Here is an 18,693-nt window from a genome sequence, read left to right as displayed (position 1 = left end):
AACCTAACCCCTAATCCTCAACCTACCCCTAATCGATTGTAATCCTACCCCTAATCTATGTATCTTACACCAACGATCCTTGTGCCTTCACCCCTTCTCTCCTCATTGCATCTCCCTACCTATAAACAAAATAAAATAAATACAAAAGCTAAAAATAAATATACTCCCCATACCGATCGATCCCTGATGTGCTCCTTCTCTCTCCTCTCCAATTTCCACTCCCTTCCCCTCGTCCTTGTGAGTCCTTATCCCTTCTCTCCCTATTGTATCTCTCTACCTATAAATAAAATAAAATGAATACAAAAGCTGAAAGTAAATCTATTCCCCATACCGATCGATCCCTGACGTGCTCCTTCTCTCTCCTCTCCAATTTCCAGTCCCTTCCCCTCGTCCTTGTGAGCCCTTATCCCTTCTCTCCCTACTGTATCTCCCTACCTGTAAATAAAATAAAATGAATACAAAAGCTAAAAATAAATCTACTCCCCATACCGATCGATCTCCTGACCCCTTGCTTGTTCCTTTCCCTTCTTTTTTCAATTGACATTCCCCTCCCCTTGTCATCATATACCCTTATCGCTTATCTTCCTATTGCATCTCCCTACCTATAAACAAAATAAAATAATACAAAAGCTAAAAATAAATATACTCCCCATACCGATCAATCCCTGACGTGCTCCTTCTCTCTCCTCTCCAACTCCCATTCCCTTCCCCTCGTCCTTGTGAGTCCTTATCCCTTCTCTCCCTACTGTATCTCTCTACCTATAAATAAAATAAAATGAATACAAAAGCTAAAAGTAAATCTATTCCCCATACCGTTCGATCCCTAACATGATCCTTCTCCTTCCTCTCTAATTTCCACTCCCTTCCCCTCGTCCTCGTGAGTCCTTACCTCTTCTCTCCTTATTGTATCTCCCCTATAAAAGAATAAAATAAATACAGAAACTAAAAATAAATCGATCCCCCATACCGATCGCTCCCTAACCTAATCTTTCTCCTTCCTTTCCAATTCCCATTTCCTTCCCCTCGTCCTCGTGAGCCTTCACCCCTTCTCTCCTTATTGTATCCCCCTACCTATAAACAAAATAAAATGAATACAAAAGCTAAAAATAAATCTATTCCCCATACCGATCGATCCCTGACGTGCTCCTTCTCTCTCCTCTCCAATTCCCATTTCCTTCCCCTCGTCCTCGTGAGCCTTCACCCCTTCTCTCCTTATTGTATCCCCCTACCTATAAATAAAATAAAATGAATACAAAAGCTAAAAATAAATCTATTCCCCATACCGATCGATCCCTGACGTGCTCCTTCTCTCTCCTCTCCAATTTCCAGTCCCTTCCCCTCGTCCTTGTGAGCCCTTATCCCTTCTCTCCCTACTGTATCTCCCTACCTGTAAATAAAATAAAATGAATACAAAAGCTAAAAATAAATCTACTCCCCATACCGATCGATCTCCTGACCTCTTGCTTGTTCCTTTCCCTTCTTTTTTCAATTGACATTCCCCTCCCCTTGTCATCATATACCCTTATCGTTTATCTTCCTATGGTATCTCCTTATCTACAAAAGAAACAAAATTAATACAAAAGCTAAAAATAAATTTACTTCCTATACTTCAAGCTATTGACCACGCGTGACCTCTTCCCTATAAACACACAAACCAAAGCCCCTATACCATGTCAGAATGCAATGCACTTATCTGATAGACCGTTCCAAATCTCCTTGTTCCCCCTTCGGGACCCCAATCTTCGACGCATAGCCAAAACAGCCTCCAAACACGTCCTAAACCTCATTATCAATCGATGGAACCCCTAGAACTGCGTGGAGAACACAAAGAGAGAGCAATAAAACCCTTCGAACGACTATGGGGCCCCGGAACCGAACGAATGGGGCTAAACGATATACGAGCACACAATTTACCCTTCGCGATAGTAGATCCCCTTCCTTCTCGCCCCCTTCGCCTCGTTTCACGCCGAATTCGGCGATGAATGAACACAATACTCCCGTATACACGAAAACCCGGATCGCCACCGCGCGAATCTCGAAAAAATACGCGAATTCTTCAAAGACTACTTCCTACACTGCCGAATGCGTATAACACACTATTCTGATTACGATACATGGCATGGAAAACACGCTGAAACGAAAAACGTCGACATGCAAAAAAACGCGCTTTTATGACGTCAAACCTAAAATACGCCCACTGGAACCTATACCCATATTAAACTACATTAAATTCTCTACAAAAAACCTGTAAACCGATTGACAATCCCTTTAATCTGCTATACACAATAACCGGTATAAGTTGCCGGTCTCCAAAAACACGGTTTCCTGAATATTAAATTAGGATTACATCCAATGACGTCATCCATAGGAATGTAGATAGAGCTCCTGAAGCTCTTTCGAATGATATATAACACGGCCAAAACGGGCTAAATGAAACACTAATCTTGAAACTTATTGATCTTAGGCCGTTTTTTTGAAAACTGGAATGTGACGTAGTTCCGCAGAAACTCACTCAAATCACCTGAAAATTTTCTCAGGAGAGGCCATGCATGGTAGAATTACGCTCCATACCCGCCCTAAGGAATCCCCACATTTTCCAGCCAATTAAAAACTTTAAAAGATTTTTCCCTACCGATACCCCTTTAACCGACCATAACTTTAAAGTGGAAGCACGAACAATGCCCCCAATCTCCCTGCCCGGTGATCTACCACTAGGGTATCCTCTGACACAACCGTTGCTATGGTTACTGAACCTTTTCTAAAAATGCCTTTATCGACCTCTCCTCAGCAAGACCCCTTCTGGGAACCATTCCAAATTTCCCTAACACTACCAAACTATAAAAATTACCCCCCACCCCTAATTTCTTTTTCCCCCCACCCGCCATCGCCCACTCATAGATAGATAGATGGCTGATATCATAATCGCATTCCCTCATAAGGAGTCGAACAGTAAGGGAGACTTATGCCTCCCTTGATACCATCCACTGTTCATACAAAGACTGCCCATGGGAACGCTATCCATGACACAGTCCACTCCTGAGGATCTCCAAAAGTCATAGAAGAAATATATTGATCAAACTGAGCGTGCCTTGACGCACTCTATACCTAAAAAATACCAATGACTATCTCAAACCACCTATTCCCCCTATACCACATACCTAAGATTGTCATCTTGCCGGTCGGTAGTGGATATAGCGGTTGAGCCAGCTTTGCCTTGTGCATTTCTTTTCTTTAACCCTAACCCTAACCCTATTTTATGTTTTTTATTTTTTATTTTTATTTTTTTATTTATTTTTATGTTTTTATTTCTTATTACCACAACTTATACTTTCAACACAACTCATACTATCAACACAACTCGTGTTTTACCTTCTAATCAACCACTTATAATGATTTCTTATTTGAACGATAGTCTTTTCGCAATTTGAAAACTGTCGTTTGAAGGAAACTGCAACCATTTTCCAGTTAATTTTCATTTGACCGTATTGTCTGCGATGGTGCTCAGCAATTTCAATCAAAACGTCGTTGCTTCTCTTGTTCCACGCAAATTCTTCTTCATCGCTGTCACTTAAAAACATTTGAAAAGGATCAATTGAACGTGCGGCTTCTTCACTGTCACTACTATCAATTTGTGGCACTCTTTGTAGGATAGTTGAACGTACGGCTTCTTCACTGTCACTACTATCATTTTGCGGCACTCTTTCTAGGATAGGACAGCCGCTTACGTCACTTTCACTTTTTTCTTCTCTTTCCTCAATAGCAAACTCGCTAACATCACTCTCACTTTGTTCTCTTTCTTGTAAAACTCGCCACCACGCAGTTGGTTTTGTTGACTGAGTTTTAATTCCGCGCGTAAAAATTCCAAACAAGCTCACAACATCGCCAAAAATTCTCTTTGCCTCGCTATTCAGAGGACAACGTCCGTGATGAGCAGTGACTCCTTGCTTGCGCAACTCTTGTTGCGCCCAGATAAATCTTTTCTCAACTTCATGCAAAAAATCATTAATGGCAATTGCGCGAATTTCGATTTCAGACTGTCCAAAGTACTTGAAAAAATCGAAAGGTTCTTCATTGCGCACAAACCGAAGAGCTTCTCTAAATGTTTTTGTTACTACACGACTTTCTAGACGAAAACCCCCAATGTCGTCTTTGCATTTTTTTAAGTCGTCAAGGAGTTCTGCAAAATGGGTAAGAACAGCAAAGCCCCACTGTGTCGTGTTTGGTAAAGTTTCAAGTTTATATTTGTTTGCCGCTCTAATAAAATGATAAATTAATGAATAAAACTTGACTTGAATACAGCTTTCAGCAATTCCATTTTTGTACTGAATAGTTAGATTGCCACCGTGACTGTGTTGGGGGGCATCACGAGTATCAAGAGGCCCAAATACATCGTATTTGTCCAATTTTACGTCTCGTGGCAACAAGTCTGTGTGCAAAGCTTTTACAACAAAAATCTGCGGATGCGGGCAACTTAGGCTGATGTCCCAGCAGTTTGGAGGATATCCATTTTGCTCCGCAACGCAATTACAAACGTTTTCGCTTCTTGAGAAGTCGGTGAACTCTGAAGTAAACTGCTTCATTCCGAAGTTTGTAATCCTGATGTAATGAACACCCAGAGAACGCAATCCGTCAGCAAAAACGTTTGTCGGAATAAATTTTCTATGTCCTTTGATGAGAAACTTCTTTTCATCATCTGCAGGCATCACTATTTGCCCTTTCTCTCTAAAATATTTGCACAAACTTCGTTTTAGATTCACTTGAAACTTTGTTTCAATGATAGTAGAAGTCTCTGACAAAGTCAAGCTGCTGAAATCGTATCTTCTGTAGAAACTGCGATCTTGGAATGCTCGCCCTTGCGAAAACGCCAGTCCAATGGTTTCGCCAACTAACCTTTTCAAAAATTCAGTCAAATTCTCGTTTACTGTAACATTCACACTGTAAAAGTCAATGTCAAACCGACGTCCGTCAAAAAGGTTTCTAAAATCTTGTGCAGAATACGACTCCATTCTATCAGAGAGAGCAAGTTGACTGGAGCACTGGAACACGACGAATGAAAAGCAATAAGCGCTTGCCTAAAATATATTGACAGACGTCTATTAGCGCATTTGACTTCCGTTGCGAAATTCTTAGCGCAGAAACCATTTTCAAAAAGACTTTAAATACCGGACCCCAAACAACCACATTATGACGTCACATTTTAAAAATTCTCTAAATTTCGTTTTCCTTTAGCGCACTTGCCTTTCCCGTAAGAAATTTTTAGCGCACTCACCACTTTCAAAAAGACTTTAAATACCGAACCACAACCAACCACTTTATGACGTCAGATTTTAAAATTTCCTTTAATTTCGTTTCTCTTTAGCGCACTTGCCTTTCCCTTGAGAAATTCTTAGCGCACTCACCACTTTCAAAAAGACTTTAAATACCGGACCACAACCAACCACTTTATGACGTCAGATTTCAAAAATTCTCTTTATTTCGTTTTCCCTTAGCGCACTTGCCTTTCCCGTGACAAATTCTTAGCGCACTCACCACTTTAAAAAAGACTTTAAATACCGGACCACACCCAACCACTTTATGACGTCAGATTTTGAAAATTCCTTTCATTTTGTTTTCCCTTAGCGCACTTGCCTTTCCCGTGACAAATTCTTAGCGCACTCACCACTTTCAAAAAGACTTTAAATACCGCACCACACTCAACCACTTTATGACGTCAGATTTCAAAAATTCTCTTTATTTCGTTTTCCCTTAGCGCACTTGCCTTTCCCGTGACAATTTCTTAGCGCACTCACCACTTTAAAAAAGACTTTAAATACCGGACCACAACCAACCACTTTATGACGTCAGATTTTGAAAATTCTCTTTATTTCGTTTCCCCTTAGCGCACTTGCCTTTCCCGTGACAAATTCTTAGCGCACTCACCACTTTAAAAAAGACTTTAAATACCGGACCACACCCAACCACTTAATGACGTCAGATTTTGAAAATTCCCTTTATTTCGTTTCCCCTTAGCGCATTTGCCTTTTCCGTAACAATTTCTTAGCGCACTTCCCACTTTCAAAAAGACTTTAAATACCGGACCACAACCAACCACATTATGACGTCAGATTTTGAAAATTCTCTTTATTTCGTTTCTCTTAGCGCACTTGCCGTTCCGTGACCAATTCTCGGCGCACTCGTCACTTTCAAAAAGACTTTAAATACCTAACATCAACCAACCACTTTGTGACTTCACTTTTAGAGAAACCACTTTTGGCTAACAACTACAATATAAATTTTTAAATCACTTATAACTAAAAGGGTTTACAAGCAATTTCTTTAAAAACGGCCACTCACCCAAAAAAAATCACCCAAAAAAAGTGACTTTACAAAAACCTTGATAACTTCTTTATACTAAATAATTTGCACAGCAAATATAGGATCAATCGAAAGCTTATTAAATTTCCTTTTAAATGATGCTATGCATGACGTCATACGTTCAATATTTAAGGAGTTATTAAGGGTCACCCAAGTGGGTACACCTTTTAACCCTAACCCTAACCCTAACCCTAACCCTAACCCTAAGTCCTAGGACAAATTGTCCCCAGGACAAATTGTCCCCAGGACAAATTGTCCCAGGACAAATTGTCCTAGGACAAATTGTCCCCAAGACAAATTGTCCCCAGGACAAATTGTCCCCAGGACAAATTGTCCCAGGACAAATTGTCCTAGGACAAATTGTCCCCAGGACAAATTGTCCCCAGGACAAATTGTCCCAGGACAAATTGTCCCCAGGACAAATTGTCCCAGGACAAATTGTCCTAGGACAAATTGTCCCCAGGACAAATTGTCCCCAGGACAAATTGTCCCAGGACAAATTGTCCCAGGACAAATTGTCCCAGGACAAATTGTCCCAGGACAAATTGTCCTAGGACAAATTGTCCCCAGGACAAATTGTCCCCAGGACAAATTGTCCCAGGACAAATTGTCCCAGGACAAATTGTCCCAGGACAAATTGTCCCAGGACAAATTGTCCTAGGACAAATTGTCCCCAGGACAAATTGTCCCCAGGACAAATTGTCCCAGGACAAATTGTCCCAGGACAAATTGTGAAGGACAATTTGTCCCCAGGACAAATTGTCCCCACGACAAATTGTCCCCAGGACAAATTGTCCCCAGGACAAATTGTCCCAGGACAAATTGTCCCAGGACAAATTGTGAAGGACAATTTGTCCCCAGGACAAATTGTCCCCACGACAAATTGTCCCCAGGACAAATTGTCCCCAGGACAAATTGTCCCAGGACAAATTGTCCCAGGACAAATTGTGAAGGACAATTTGTCCCCAGGACAAATTGTCCACAGCACAAACTGTCCCAGGACAAATTGTCCCCAGGACAAATTGTCCAATTGTCCCAGGACAAATTGTCCCAGGACAAATTGTCCCAGGACAAATTGTTCTAGGACAAATTGTCCCCAGGACAAATTGTCCCCAGGACAAATTGTCCAAAGGACAAATTGTCCCAGGACAAATTGTCCGAAGACAAATTGTCCCAGGACAATTTGTCCTGGGGACAAATTGTACCCAAGAAAAATTCTGAATAAATGCAGAATTAATTCTGAATAAATGCAGAATTAATTTTGAATTAATGCAGAAGAAATGCCGAATATATTCTGAATTAATGAAGAATTTATTCCGAATAAATGTAAAATTTATTCTGAATTAATGCAGAATTTATTCTGAATTAATGGAGAATTTTTTCTGAATTAATGCAGAATTTATTCTGCATTAATCTAGAATAATTTCTGCATAAATGCAGAATTAATTCAGAATTATTCAGAATTAATGCAGAATTTATTCTGAATTAATCTAGAATTTATTCTGAATTATTGCAGAATTTATTCTGAATTAATGCAGAATTTATTCTGAATAAATGCAGAAGGTATTCTGAATTAATGCAGAATTTATTCTGAATTAATGCAGAATTAATTCAGAATTTATTCTGAATTAATGCAGAATTTATTCTGAACTAATGCAGAATTTATTCTGAATTAATGCAGAATTTATTCTGAATAAATGCAGAATCAATTCTGAATTAATGCAGAATTAATTCAGAATTTATTCTGAATTAATGCAGAATTTATTCTGAAATAATGCAGAACTTATTCTGAATAAAAGCAGAATTTATTCTGAATTAATGCAGAATTTATTCGGAACTAATCCCGAATTTATTCTGACTAAATGCAGAATTTATTCTGAATTAATGCAGAATTTATTCTGAATTAATGCAGAATTTATTCTGAATTAATGCAGAATTTATTCTGAATAAATGTAGCATTTATTCTGAATTAATTCAGAATTAATTCTGAATTAATGCAGAATTTATTCTGAATTAATGCAGAATTTATTCTGAATAAATGCAGAATTAATTCTGAATTAATGCAGAATAAATGCGAAATTTATTCTGAATTAATGCAGAATTTATTTTGAATGAATTCAGAATTTATTCTGAATTAATGCAGAATTTATTCTGAATTAATGCAGTATTTATTCTGAATAAATGCAGAAGTTATTCTGAATTAAAGCAGAATTTATTCTGAATTAATGCAGAATTTATTCTGAATTAATGCAAAATTAATTCGGAATAAATGCAGAATTAATTCTGAATTCATGCAGAATTAATTCAGAATTTATTCTGAATAAATGCAGAATTAATTCTGAATTAATGCAGAAAAAATGCGGAATTTATTCTGAATTAATGCAGAATTTATTCTGAATTAATGCAGAATTAATTCTGAATAAATACAGAATTAATTCTGAATTAATGCAGAATAAAAGATCGTGAACTTACGTAGACAAGGTGCTTCAGCTTTCTTTTCAACATTCTATATTCTTTACGAGAGCTATGCTGCCATGAAGCATCCATGATCGTATGTAAGGTGAAGAAAACGACAGGCGCTCCGTCGTGAGTCGACGATACGTCGGCGATCGTTCTAAAAGATCGCTCGTACACCCCGAAACGCCATGACGACGAAAAACTTAGCAATAACCGTTCAGAAAGTGACGGAACACGACAAGAAGTCGATCAAGAACCTCAAACTCGCTCGCTAAGCGATGCACTTGAGACGAACGACGAGCAGGGCTTTTCGAGTGCAACGCGCGCTAAAACATCGCGAAAAAATCTCACATTCTCTGAATAAACACAGAATTTATTCTGACTTAATGCAGGATTTATTCTGAATTAATTCAGAATTTATTCTGAATTAATTCAGAATTTATACTGAATTAATGTAGAATTAATGAAGAATTAATGAAGAATTTATTCTGCATTAATTCAGAATAAAATTCAGCATTAATTCAGAATAAAATCTGCATTAATTGAGAATAAATTCTGCATTAATTCAGAATAAATTCTGCATTAATTGAGAATAAATTCTGCATTAATTCAGAATTAATTCTGAATTAATTCAGATTTTATTCTGAATTATTGCAGAATTAATTCTGATGAAATGCAAAATAAATTGTAAATTAATGCAGAATAAATGCGGAATTTATTCTGAATAAATGCAAAATTTATTCTGAATTAATGCAGAATTTATTCTCAATTATTGCAGAATAAATGCGAAATTTATTCTCAATTAATTCAGAATTTATTCTGAAATTATTCTAGATTAATGCAGAATTTATTCCGAAATAATGCAGAATTTATTTTCAATTATTGCAGAATTAATTCTGAATAAATGCAGAATTAATTCTTAATTAATGCAGAATAAATCGGGAATTTATTCTGCATTAATGCAGAATTTATTCTGAATTAACTGAGAATTTCAAGGAACAATTGTAGAAGGAAAAATTGCCCCAGGACAAATTGTCCTGGGAACAAATTGTCCCCGGGAAAAATTGTCCTGGGGACAAATTGTCCAAGGACAAATTGTCCCAGGACAAATTCTCCCAGGACAAATTGTCCCAGGACAAATTGTCCTAGGACAAATTGTGAAGGACAATTTGTCCCCAGGACAAATTGTCCCCACGACAAATTGTCCCCAGGACAATTTGTCCCCAGGACAAATTGTCCCAGGACAAATTGTCCCAGGACAAATTGTCCCAGGACAAATTGTCCCCAGGACAAATTGTCCCCAGGACAAATTGTCCCCAGGACAAATTGTCCCAGGACAAATTGTTCCAGGACAAATTGTCCCCAGGACAAATTGTCCCCAAGACAAATTGTCCCCAAGACAAATTGTCCCCAGGACAAATTGTCCCAGGACAAATTTTCCCAGGACAAATTGTGAAGGACAATTTGTCCCCAGGACAATTTGTCCCCACGACAAATTGTCCCCAAGACAAATTGTCCCCAGGACAAATTGTCCCAGGACAAATTGTCCCAGGAAAAATTGTCCCAGGACAAATTGTCCCAGGACAAATTGTTCTAGGACAAATTGTCCCCAGGACAAATTGTCCCCAGGACAAATTGTCCCAAGGACAAATTGTCCCAGGACAAATTGTCCGAAGACAAATTGTCCCAGGACAATTTGTCCTGGGGACAAATTGTACCCAAGACAAATTCTGAATAAATGCAGAATTAATTGTGTATAAATGCAGAATTAATTTTGAATTAATGCAGAAGAAATGCCGAATTTATTCTGAATTAATGAAGAATGTATTCCGAATAAATGTAAAATTTATTCTGAATTAATGCAGAATTTATTCTGAATTAATGGAGAATTTTTTCTGAATTAATGCAGAATTTATTCTGCATTAATCTAGAATAATTTCTGCATTAATGCAGAATTAATTCAGAATTATTCAGAATTTATTCTGAATTAATGCAGAATTTATTCTGAATTAATTTAGAATTTATTCTGAATTATTGCAGAATTTATTCTGAATTAATGCAGAATTTATTCTGAATAAATGCAGAAGGTATTCTGAATTAATGCAGAATTTATTCTGAATTAATGCAGAATTAATTCAGAATTTATTCTCAATTAATGCAGAATTTATTCTGAACTAATGCAGAATTTATTCTGAATTAATGCAGAATTTATTCTGAATAAATGCAAAATCAATTCTGAATTAATGCAGAATTAATTCAGAATTTATTCTGAATTAATGCAGAATTTATTCTGAATTAATGCAGAACTTATTCTGAATAAAAGCAGAATTTATTCTGAATTAATGCAGAATTTATTCGGAACTAATGCCGAATTTATTCTGAATAAATGCAGAATTTATTCTGAATTAATGCAGAATTTATTCTGAATTAATGCAGAATTTATTCTGAATAAATGCAGAATTAATTCTGAATTAATGCAGAATAAATGCGAAATTTATTCTGAATTAATGCAGAATTTATTTTGAATGAATTCAGAATTTATTCTGAATTAATGCAGAATTTATTCTGAATTAATGCAGTATTTATTCTGAATAAATGCAGAAATTATTCTGAATTAAAGCAGAATTTATTCTGAATTAATGCAGAATTTATTCTGAATTAATGCAAAATTAATTCTGAATAAATGCAGAATTAATTCTGAATTCATGCTAAATTAATTCAGAATTTATTCTGAATAAATGCAGAATTAATTCTGAATTAATGCAGAAAAAATGCGGAATTTATTCTGAATTAATGCACAATTTATTCTGAATTAAAACAGAATTAATTCTGAATAAATACAGAATTAATTCTGAATTAATGCAGAATTTATTCGGAACTATTTATTCTGAATAAACGCAGAATTTATTCTGAATTAATGCAGAATTTATTCTGAATTAATGCAGAACTGATTCTGAATTAATGCAGAATTTATTCTGAATAAATGCAGAATTTATTCTGAATTAAAGCAGAATTTATTCTGAATTAATGCAGAATTAATTCAGAATTTATTCTGAATTAATGCAGAATTTATTCTTAATTAATGCAGAATTTATTCTGAATTAAAACAAAATTAATTCTGAATAAATGCAGAATTAATTCTGAATTAATGCAGAATTAATTCAGAATTTATTCTGAATTAATGCAGAATTTATTCTGAATAAATGCAGAAGTTATTCTGAATTAATGCAGAATTTATTCTGAATTAATGCAGAATTAATTCAGAATTTATTCTGAATTAATGCAGAATTTATTCTGAATTAATGCAGAATTTATTCCGAATTAATGCAGTATTTACTCTGAATAAATGCAGAAGTTATTCTGAATTAAAGCAGAATTTATTCTGAATTAATGCAGAATTTATTCTGAATTAATGCAAAATTAATTCGGAATAAATGCAGAATTAATTCTGAATTAATGCAGAATTAATTCAGAATTTATTCTGAATTAATGCAGAATTTATTCTGAATTAATGCAGAATTTATTCTGAATTAATGCAGTATTTATTCTGAATAAGTGCAGAAGTTATTCTGAATTAAAGCAGAATTTATACTGAATTAATGCAGAATTTATTCTGAATTAATGCAAAATTAATTCGGAATAAATGCAGAATTAATTCTGAATTCATGCAGAATTAATTCAGAATTTATTCTGAATAAATGCAGAATTAATTCTGAATTAATGCAGAAAAAATGCGGAATTTATTCTGAATTAATGCAGAATTTATTCTGAATTAATGCAGAATTAATTCTGAATAAATACAGAATTAATTCTGAATTAATGCAGAATAAAAGATCGTGAACTTACGTAGACAAGGTGCTTCAGCTTTCTTTTCAACATTCTATATTCTTTACGAGAGCTATGCTGCCATGAAGCATCCATGATCGTATGTAAGGTGAAGAAAACGACAGGCGCTCCGTCGTGAGTCGACGATACGTCGGCGATCGTTCTAAAAGATCGCTCGTACACCCCGAAACGCCATGACGACGAAAAACTTAGCAATAACCGTTCAGAAAGTGACGGAACACGACAAGAAGTCGATCAAGAACCTCAAACTCGCTCGCTAAGCGATGCACTTGAGACGAACGACGAGCAGGGCTTTTCGAGTGTAACGCGCGCTAAAACATCGCGAAAGAATCTCACATTCTCTGAATAAACACAGAATTTATTCTGACTTAATGCAGGATTTATTCTGAATTAATTCAGAATTAATTCTGAATTAATTCAGAATTTATACTGAATTAATGTAGAATTAATGAAGAATTAATGAAGAATTTATTCTGCATTAATTCAGAATAAAATTCAGCATTAATTCAGAATAAAATCTGCATTAATTGAGAATAAATTCTGCATTAATTCAGAATAAATTCTGCATTAATTGAGAATAAATTCTGCATTAATTCAGAATTAATTCTGAATTAATTCAGATTTTATTCTGATAAAATGCAAAATAAATTCTAAATTAATGCAGAATAAATGCGGAATTTATTCTGAATAAATGCGGAATTTATTCTGAATTAATGCAGAATTTATTCTGAATTAATGCAGAACTTATTCTGAATTAATGCAGAATTTATTCTGAATTAATGCAGAACTTATTCTGAATTAATGCAGAATTTAATCTGAATAAATGTAGCATTTATTCTGAATTAATTCAGAATTAATTCTGAATTAATGCAGAATTTATTCTGAATTAATGCAGAATTTATTCTGAATAAATGCAGAAGTTATTCTGAATTAATGCAGAATTTATTCTGAATTAATGCAGAATTTATTCTGAATTAATGCAGTATTTATTCTGAATAAATGCAGAAGTTATTCTGAATTAAAGCAGAATTTATTCTGAATTAATGCAGAATTTATTCTGAATTAATGCAAAATTAATTCGGAATAAATGCAGAATTAATTCTGAATTAATGCAGAATTAATTCAGAATTTATTCTGAATAAATGCAGAATTAATTCTGAATTAATGCAGAAAAAATGCGGAATTTATTCTGAATTAATGCAGAATTTATTCTGAATTAATGCAGAATTAATTCTGAATAAATACAGAATTAATTCTGAATTAATGCAGAATAAAAGATCGTGAACTTACGTAGACAAGGTGCTTCAGCTTTCTTTTCAACATTCTATATTCTTTACGAGAGCTATGCTGCCATGAAGCATCCATGATCGTATGTAAGGTGAAGAAAACGACAGGCGCTCCGTCGTGAGTCGACGATACGTCGGCGATCGTTCTAAAAGATCGCTCGTACACCCCGAAACGCCATGACGACGAAAAACTTAGCAATAACCGTTCAGAAAGTGACGGAACACGACAAGAAGTCGATCAAGAACCTCAAACTCGCTCGCTAAGCGATGCACTTGAGACGAACGACGAGCAGGGCTTTTCGAGTGTAACGCGCGCTAAAACATCGCGAAAGAATCTCACATTCTCTGAATAAACACAGAATTTATTCTGACTTAATGCAGGATTTATTCTGAATTAATTCAGAATTAATTCTGAATTAATTCAGAATTTATACTGAATTAATGTAGAATTAATGAAGAATTAATGAAGAATTTATTCTGCATTAATTCAGAATAAAATTCAGCATTAATTCAGAATAAAATCTGCATTAATTGAGAATAAATTCTGCATTAATTCAGAATAAATTCTGCATTAATTGAGAATAAATTCTGCATTAATTCAGAATTAATTCTGAATTAATTCAGATTTTATTCTGATAAAATGCAAAATAAATTCTAAATTAATGCAGAATAAATGCGGAATTTATTCTGAATAAATGCGGAATTTATTCTGAATTAATGCAGAATTTATTCTGAATTAATGCAGAACTTATTCTGAATTAATGCAGAATTTATTCTGAATTAATGCAGAAATTATTCTAGATTAATGCAGAATTTATTCTGAAATAATGCAGAATTTATTTTCAATTATTGCAGAATTAATTCTGAATAAATGCAGAATTAATTCTTAATTAATGCAGAATAAATCGGGAATTTATTCTGCATTAATGCAGAATTTATTCTGAATTAACTTAGAATTTCAAGGAAGAATGGTAGAAGGAAAAATTGCCCCAGGACAAATTGTCCTGGGAACAAATTGTCCCCAGGAAAAATTGTCCTGGGGAAAAATTGTCCCAGGACAAATTGTCCCAGGACAAATTGTCCCAGGACAAATTGTCCCAGGACAAATTGTCCCCAGGACAAATTGTCCCAGGACAAATTGTCCCAGGACAAATTGTTCCAGGACAAATTGTCCCCAGGACAAATTGTCCGAGGACAAATTGTGCCAGGACAATTTGTGCCAGGACAATTTGTCCTGGGGACAAATTGACCCCAGGACAAATTGTCCTGGGGACAAATTGTCCCAGGACAAATTGTCCCAGGACAAATTGTCCCCAGGACAAATTGTCCCCAGGATAAATTGTCCCCAGGACAAATTGTCCCAGGACAAATTGTCCCAGGACAAACTGTCCCAAGACAAATTGTCCCAGGACAATTTGTCCTGGGGACAAATTGTACCCAAGACAAATTCTGAATAAATGCAGAATTAATTCTGAATAAATGCAGAATTAATTCTGAATTAATGCAGAATAAATGCGGAATTTATTCTGAATTAATGAAGAATTTATTCCGATTAAATGTAAAATTTATTCTGAATTAATGCAGAATTTATTCTGAATTAATGGAGAATTTTTTCTGAATTAATGCAGAATTTATTCTGCATTAATCTAGAATAATTTCTGCATTAATTCAGAATTAATTCAGAATTTAATCAGAATTTATTCTGAATTAATGCAGGATTTATTCTGAATTAATTTAGAATTTATTTTGAATTAATGCAGAATTTATTCTGAATTAATGCAGAATTTATTCTGAATTAATGCAGAATTAATTCAGAATTTATTCTGAATTAATGCAGAATTTATTCTGAACTAATGCAGAATTTATTCTGAATTAATACAAAATTAATTCTGAATAAATGCAGAATCAATTCTGAATTAATGCAGAATTAATACAGAATTTATTCTGAATTAATGCAGAATTTATTCTGAATTAATGCAGAACTTATTCTGAATAAAAGCAGAATTTATTCTGAATTAATGCAGAATTTATTCGGAACTAATGCCGAATTTATTCTGAATAAATGCAGAATTAATTCTGAATTAATGCAGAATTTATTCGGAACTAATGCCGAATTTATTCTGAATAAATGCAGAATTAATTCTGACTTAATGCAGAATAAATGCGAAATTTATTCTGAATTAATGCAGAATTTATTTTGAATGAATTCTGGCAGGCAGTGTACGTACTCCGCCGGCAGGCGGTGTATTTATTCCGGCAGGCGGTGTATATATTCTGGCAGGCGGTGTACGTACTCCGCCAGCAGGCGGTGTATATATTCCTGCAGGCGGTGAAGATATTCTGGCAGGCAGTGTACGTACTCCGCCAGCAGGCGGTGTAGATATTCTGGCAGGCGGTGTATATATTCTCGCAGGCGGTGTACGTACTCCTCCAGCAGGCGGTGTATATATTCCGGCAAGCGGTGTAAGTACTCAGCCAGCAGGCGGTGTATATATTCCGGCAAGCGGTGTAACTACTCAGCCAGCAGGCGGTGTACATATTCCGTCAAGCGGTGCACGTACTCCGCCAGCAGGCGGTGTAGATATTCTGGCAGGCGGTGTAAGTACTCTGCAAGCAGGCGGTGTATATATTCCGGCAGGCGGTGTAGATATTCTTGCAGGCGGTGTACGTACTAAGCCAGCATGCGGTGTATATATTCCGGCAGGCGGTGTATATATTCTGGCAGGCGGTGTAAGTACTCCGCCAGCAGGCGGTGTATATATTCCGGCAGGCGGTGTACCTACTCCGCCAGCAGGCGGTGTATATATTCCGGAAAGCGGTGTACGTACTCCGCCAGCAGGCGGTGTATGTATTCCGGCAGGCGGTGTAGATATTCTGGCGGGCGGTGTACGTACTCCGCCAGCAGGCGGTGTAGATATTCTGGCAGGCGGCGTATTCCGGCAGGCGGTGTATATATTCCGGCAGGCGGTGTACGTACTCCGCCAGAGGCGGTGTATATATTCCGGCAGGCGGTGTAAGTACTCAGCCAGCAGGTGGTGTATATTTTCCGGAGAGCGCTGTACGTACTACGCCAGCAGGCGGTGCATATATTCCGTCAAGTGGTGCACGTACTCCGCCAGCAGGCGGTGTAGATATTCTGGCAGGCGGTGTAGATATTTTGGCAGGCGGGGTATATATTCTGGCAGGCAGTGTACCAACTCCGCCAGTAGGCGGTGTATATATTCCGGCAGGCGGTGTAGATATTCCGGCAGGCGGTGAACGTACTCCACCAGCAGGCGGTGTATATATATTCCGGCAAGCGGTGTACGTACTCCGCCGGCAGGCGGTGTATATATATATTCCGGCAGGCGGTGTATATATTCCGGCAGGCGGTGTATATATTCCGGCAAGCGGTGTACGTACTCCGCCGGCAGGCGGTGTATATATACCGGCAGGCGTGTACGTACTCCGCCGGCAAGCGGTGTATATATTCCGGCAGGCGTGTACGTACTCCGCCTGCAGGCGGTGTATATATTCCGGCAGGCGGTGTATATATTCCGGCAAGCGGTGTACGTACACCGCCGGCAGGCGGTGTATATATACCGGCAGGCGTGTACGTACTCCGCCGGCAAGCGGAGTATATATTCCGGCAGGCGTGTACGTACTCCGGCGGCAAGCGGCGTATATATTGCGGCAGGCGTGTACGTACTCCGGCGGCAAGCGGTGTATATATTCCGGCAGGTGGTGTATATATTCCGGCAGGCGGTGTACGTACACCGCCGGCAGGCGGTGTATATATTCCGGAAAGCGGTGTATATATTCCGGAAGGGAGTGTTCGTACTCCGCCGGAAGGCGGTGTATATATACCGGCAGGCGTGTACGTACTCCGCCGGAGGCGGTGTATATATTCCGGCAAGCGTTGTATATATTCCGGAAGGCAGTGTACGTACTTTGCCGACAGGCGGTGTATATATTCCGGCAGGCGTGTACGTACTCCGCCGGCAGGCGGTGTATATATTCCTGCAGGCGTGTGCGTACTCTGCCAGCAGGCGGTGTATATATTCCGGCAGGCGGTGTATATATATTCCGGCAAGCGGTGTACGTACTCCGCCGGCAGGCGGTGTATATATTCCGGCAGGCGGTGTATATATTCCGGCAGGCGGTGTATATATTCCGGCAAGCGGTGTACGTACTCCGCCGGCAGGCGGTGTATATATTCCGGCAGGCGGTGTATATATTCCGGCAGGCGTGTACGTACTCCGCCGGCAAGCGGTGTATATATTCCGGCAGGCGTGTACGTACTCCGCCGGCAAGCGGTGTATATATTCCGGCAGGCGTGTACGTACTCCGGCGGCAAGCGGTGTATATATTCCGGCAGACGGTGTACGTACACCGCCGGCAGGCGGTGTATATATTCCGGAAAGCGGTGTATATATTCCGGAAGGCAGTGTACGTACTCCGCCGGAAGGCGGTGTATATATACCGGCAGGCGTGTACGTACTCCGCCGGCAAGCGGTGTATATATTCCGGCAGGCGGTGTATGTATTCCGGCAAGCGGTGTACGTACTCCGCCGGCAGGCGGTGTATATATTCCGGCAGGCGGTGTATATATTCCGGCAAGCGGTGTATATATTCCGGCAAGAAACTACAACGGCTACAACTACAACAAATACCACAACGGCTACAAAGGCTACAAAGGCTACAACCACTACAACGGCTACAACGACTACAACGACTACAACGGCTACAAAGGTACAACTACTACAACGAC

General features: G+C 37.7%; 1 long non-coding RNA gene across 2 annotated transcripts; it reads right to left on the bottom strand.

Annotated features, from left to right (window-relative positions):
- Window positions 1-19: 19 nt before the first annotated feature.
- LOC136196399 (uncharacterized) lies at window positions 20-3,235 on the bottom strand. Of its 2 annotated transcripts, none has more exons than XR_010672168.1 (13): window positions 3,159-3,235; window positions 1,915-3,105; window positions 1,609-1,776; window positions 1,442-1,554; window positions 1,284-1,387; window positions 1,126-1,229; window positions 968-1,071; window positions 814-914; window positions 656-759; window positions 490-602; window positions 332-435; window positions 174-277; window positions 20-119 (listed from the first exon to the last, which is right to left on the bottom strand). It is a non-coding gene; the product is annotated as an uncharacterized lncRNA (long non-coding RNA). The 2 variants fall into 2 exon arrangements; XR_010672169.1 differs by having other exon boundaries at window positions 983-1,071.
- Window positions 3,236-18,693: the final 15,458 nt, after the last annotated feature.

The sequence above is a fragment of the Oscarella lobularis genome, chromosome 15 (assembly GCF_947507565.1).
Source record: "Oscarella lobularis chromosome 15, ooOscLobu1.1, whole genome shotgun sequence".
NCBI classification, from domain to species: Eukaryota; Metazoa; Porifera; class Homoscleromorpha; order Homosclerophorida; family Oscarellidae; genus Oscarella; species Oscarella lobularis.
Note: the sequence above shows the minus strand (reverse complement) of the source record. Positions and strands in the feature narration are given on the sequence as shown.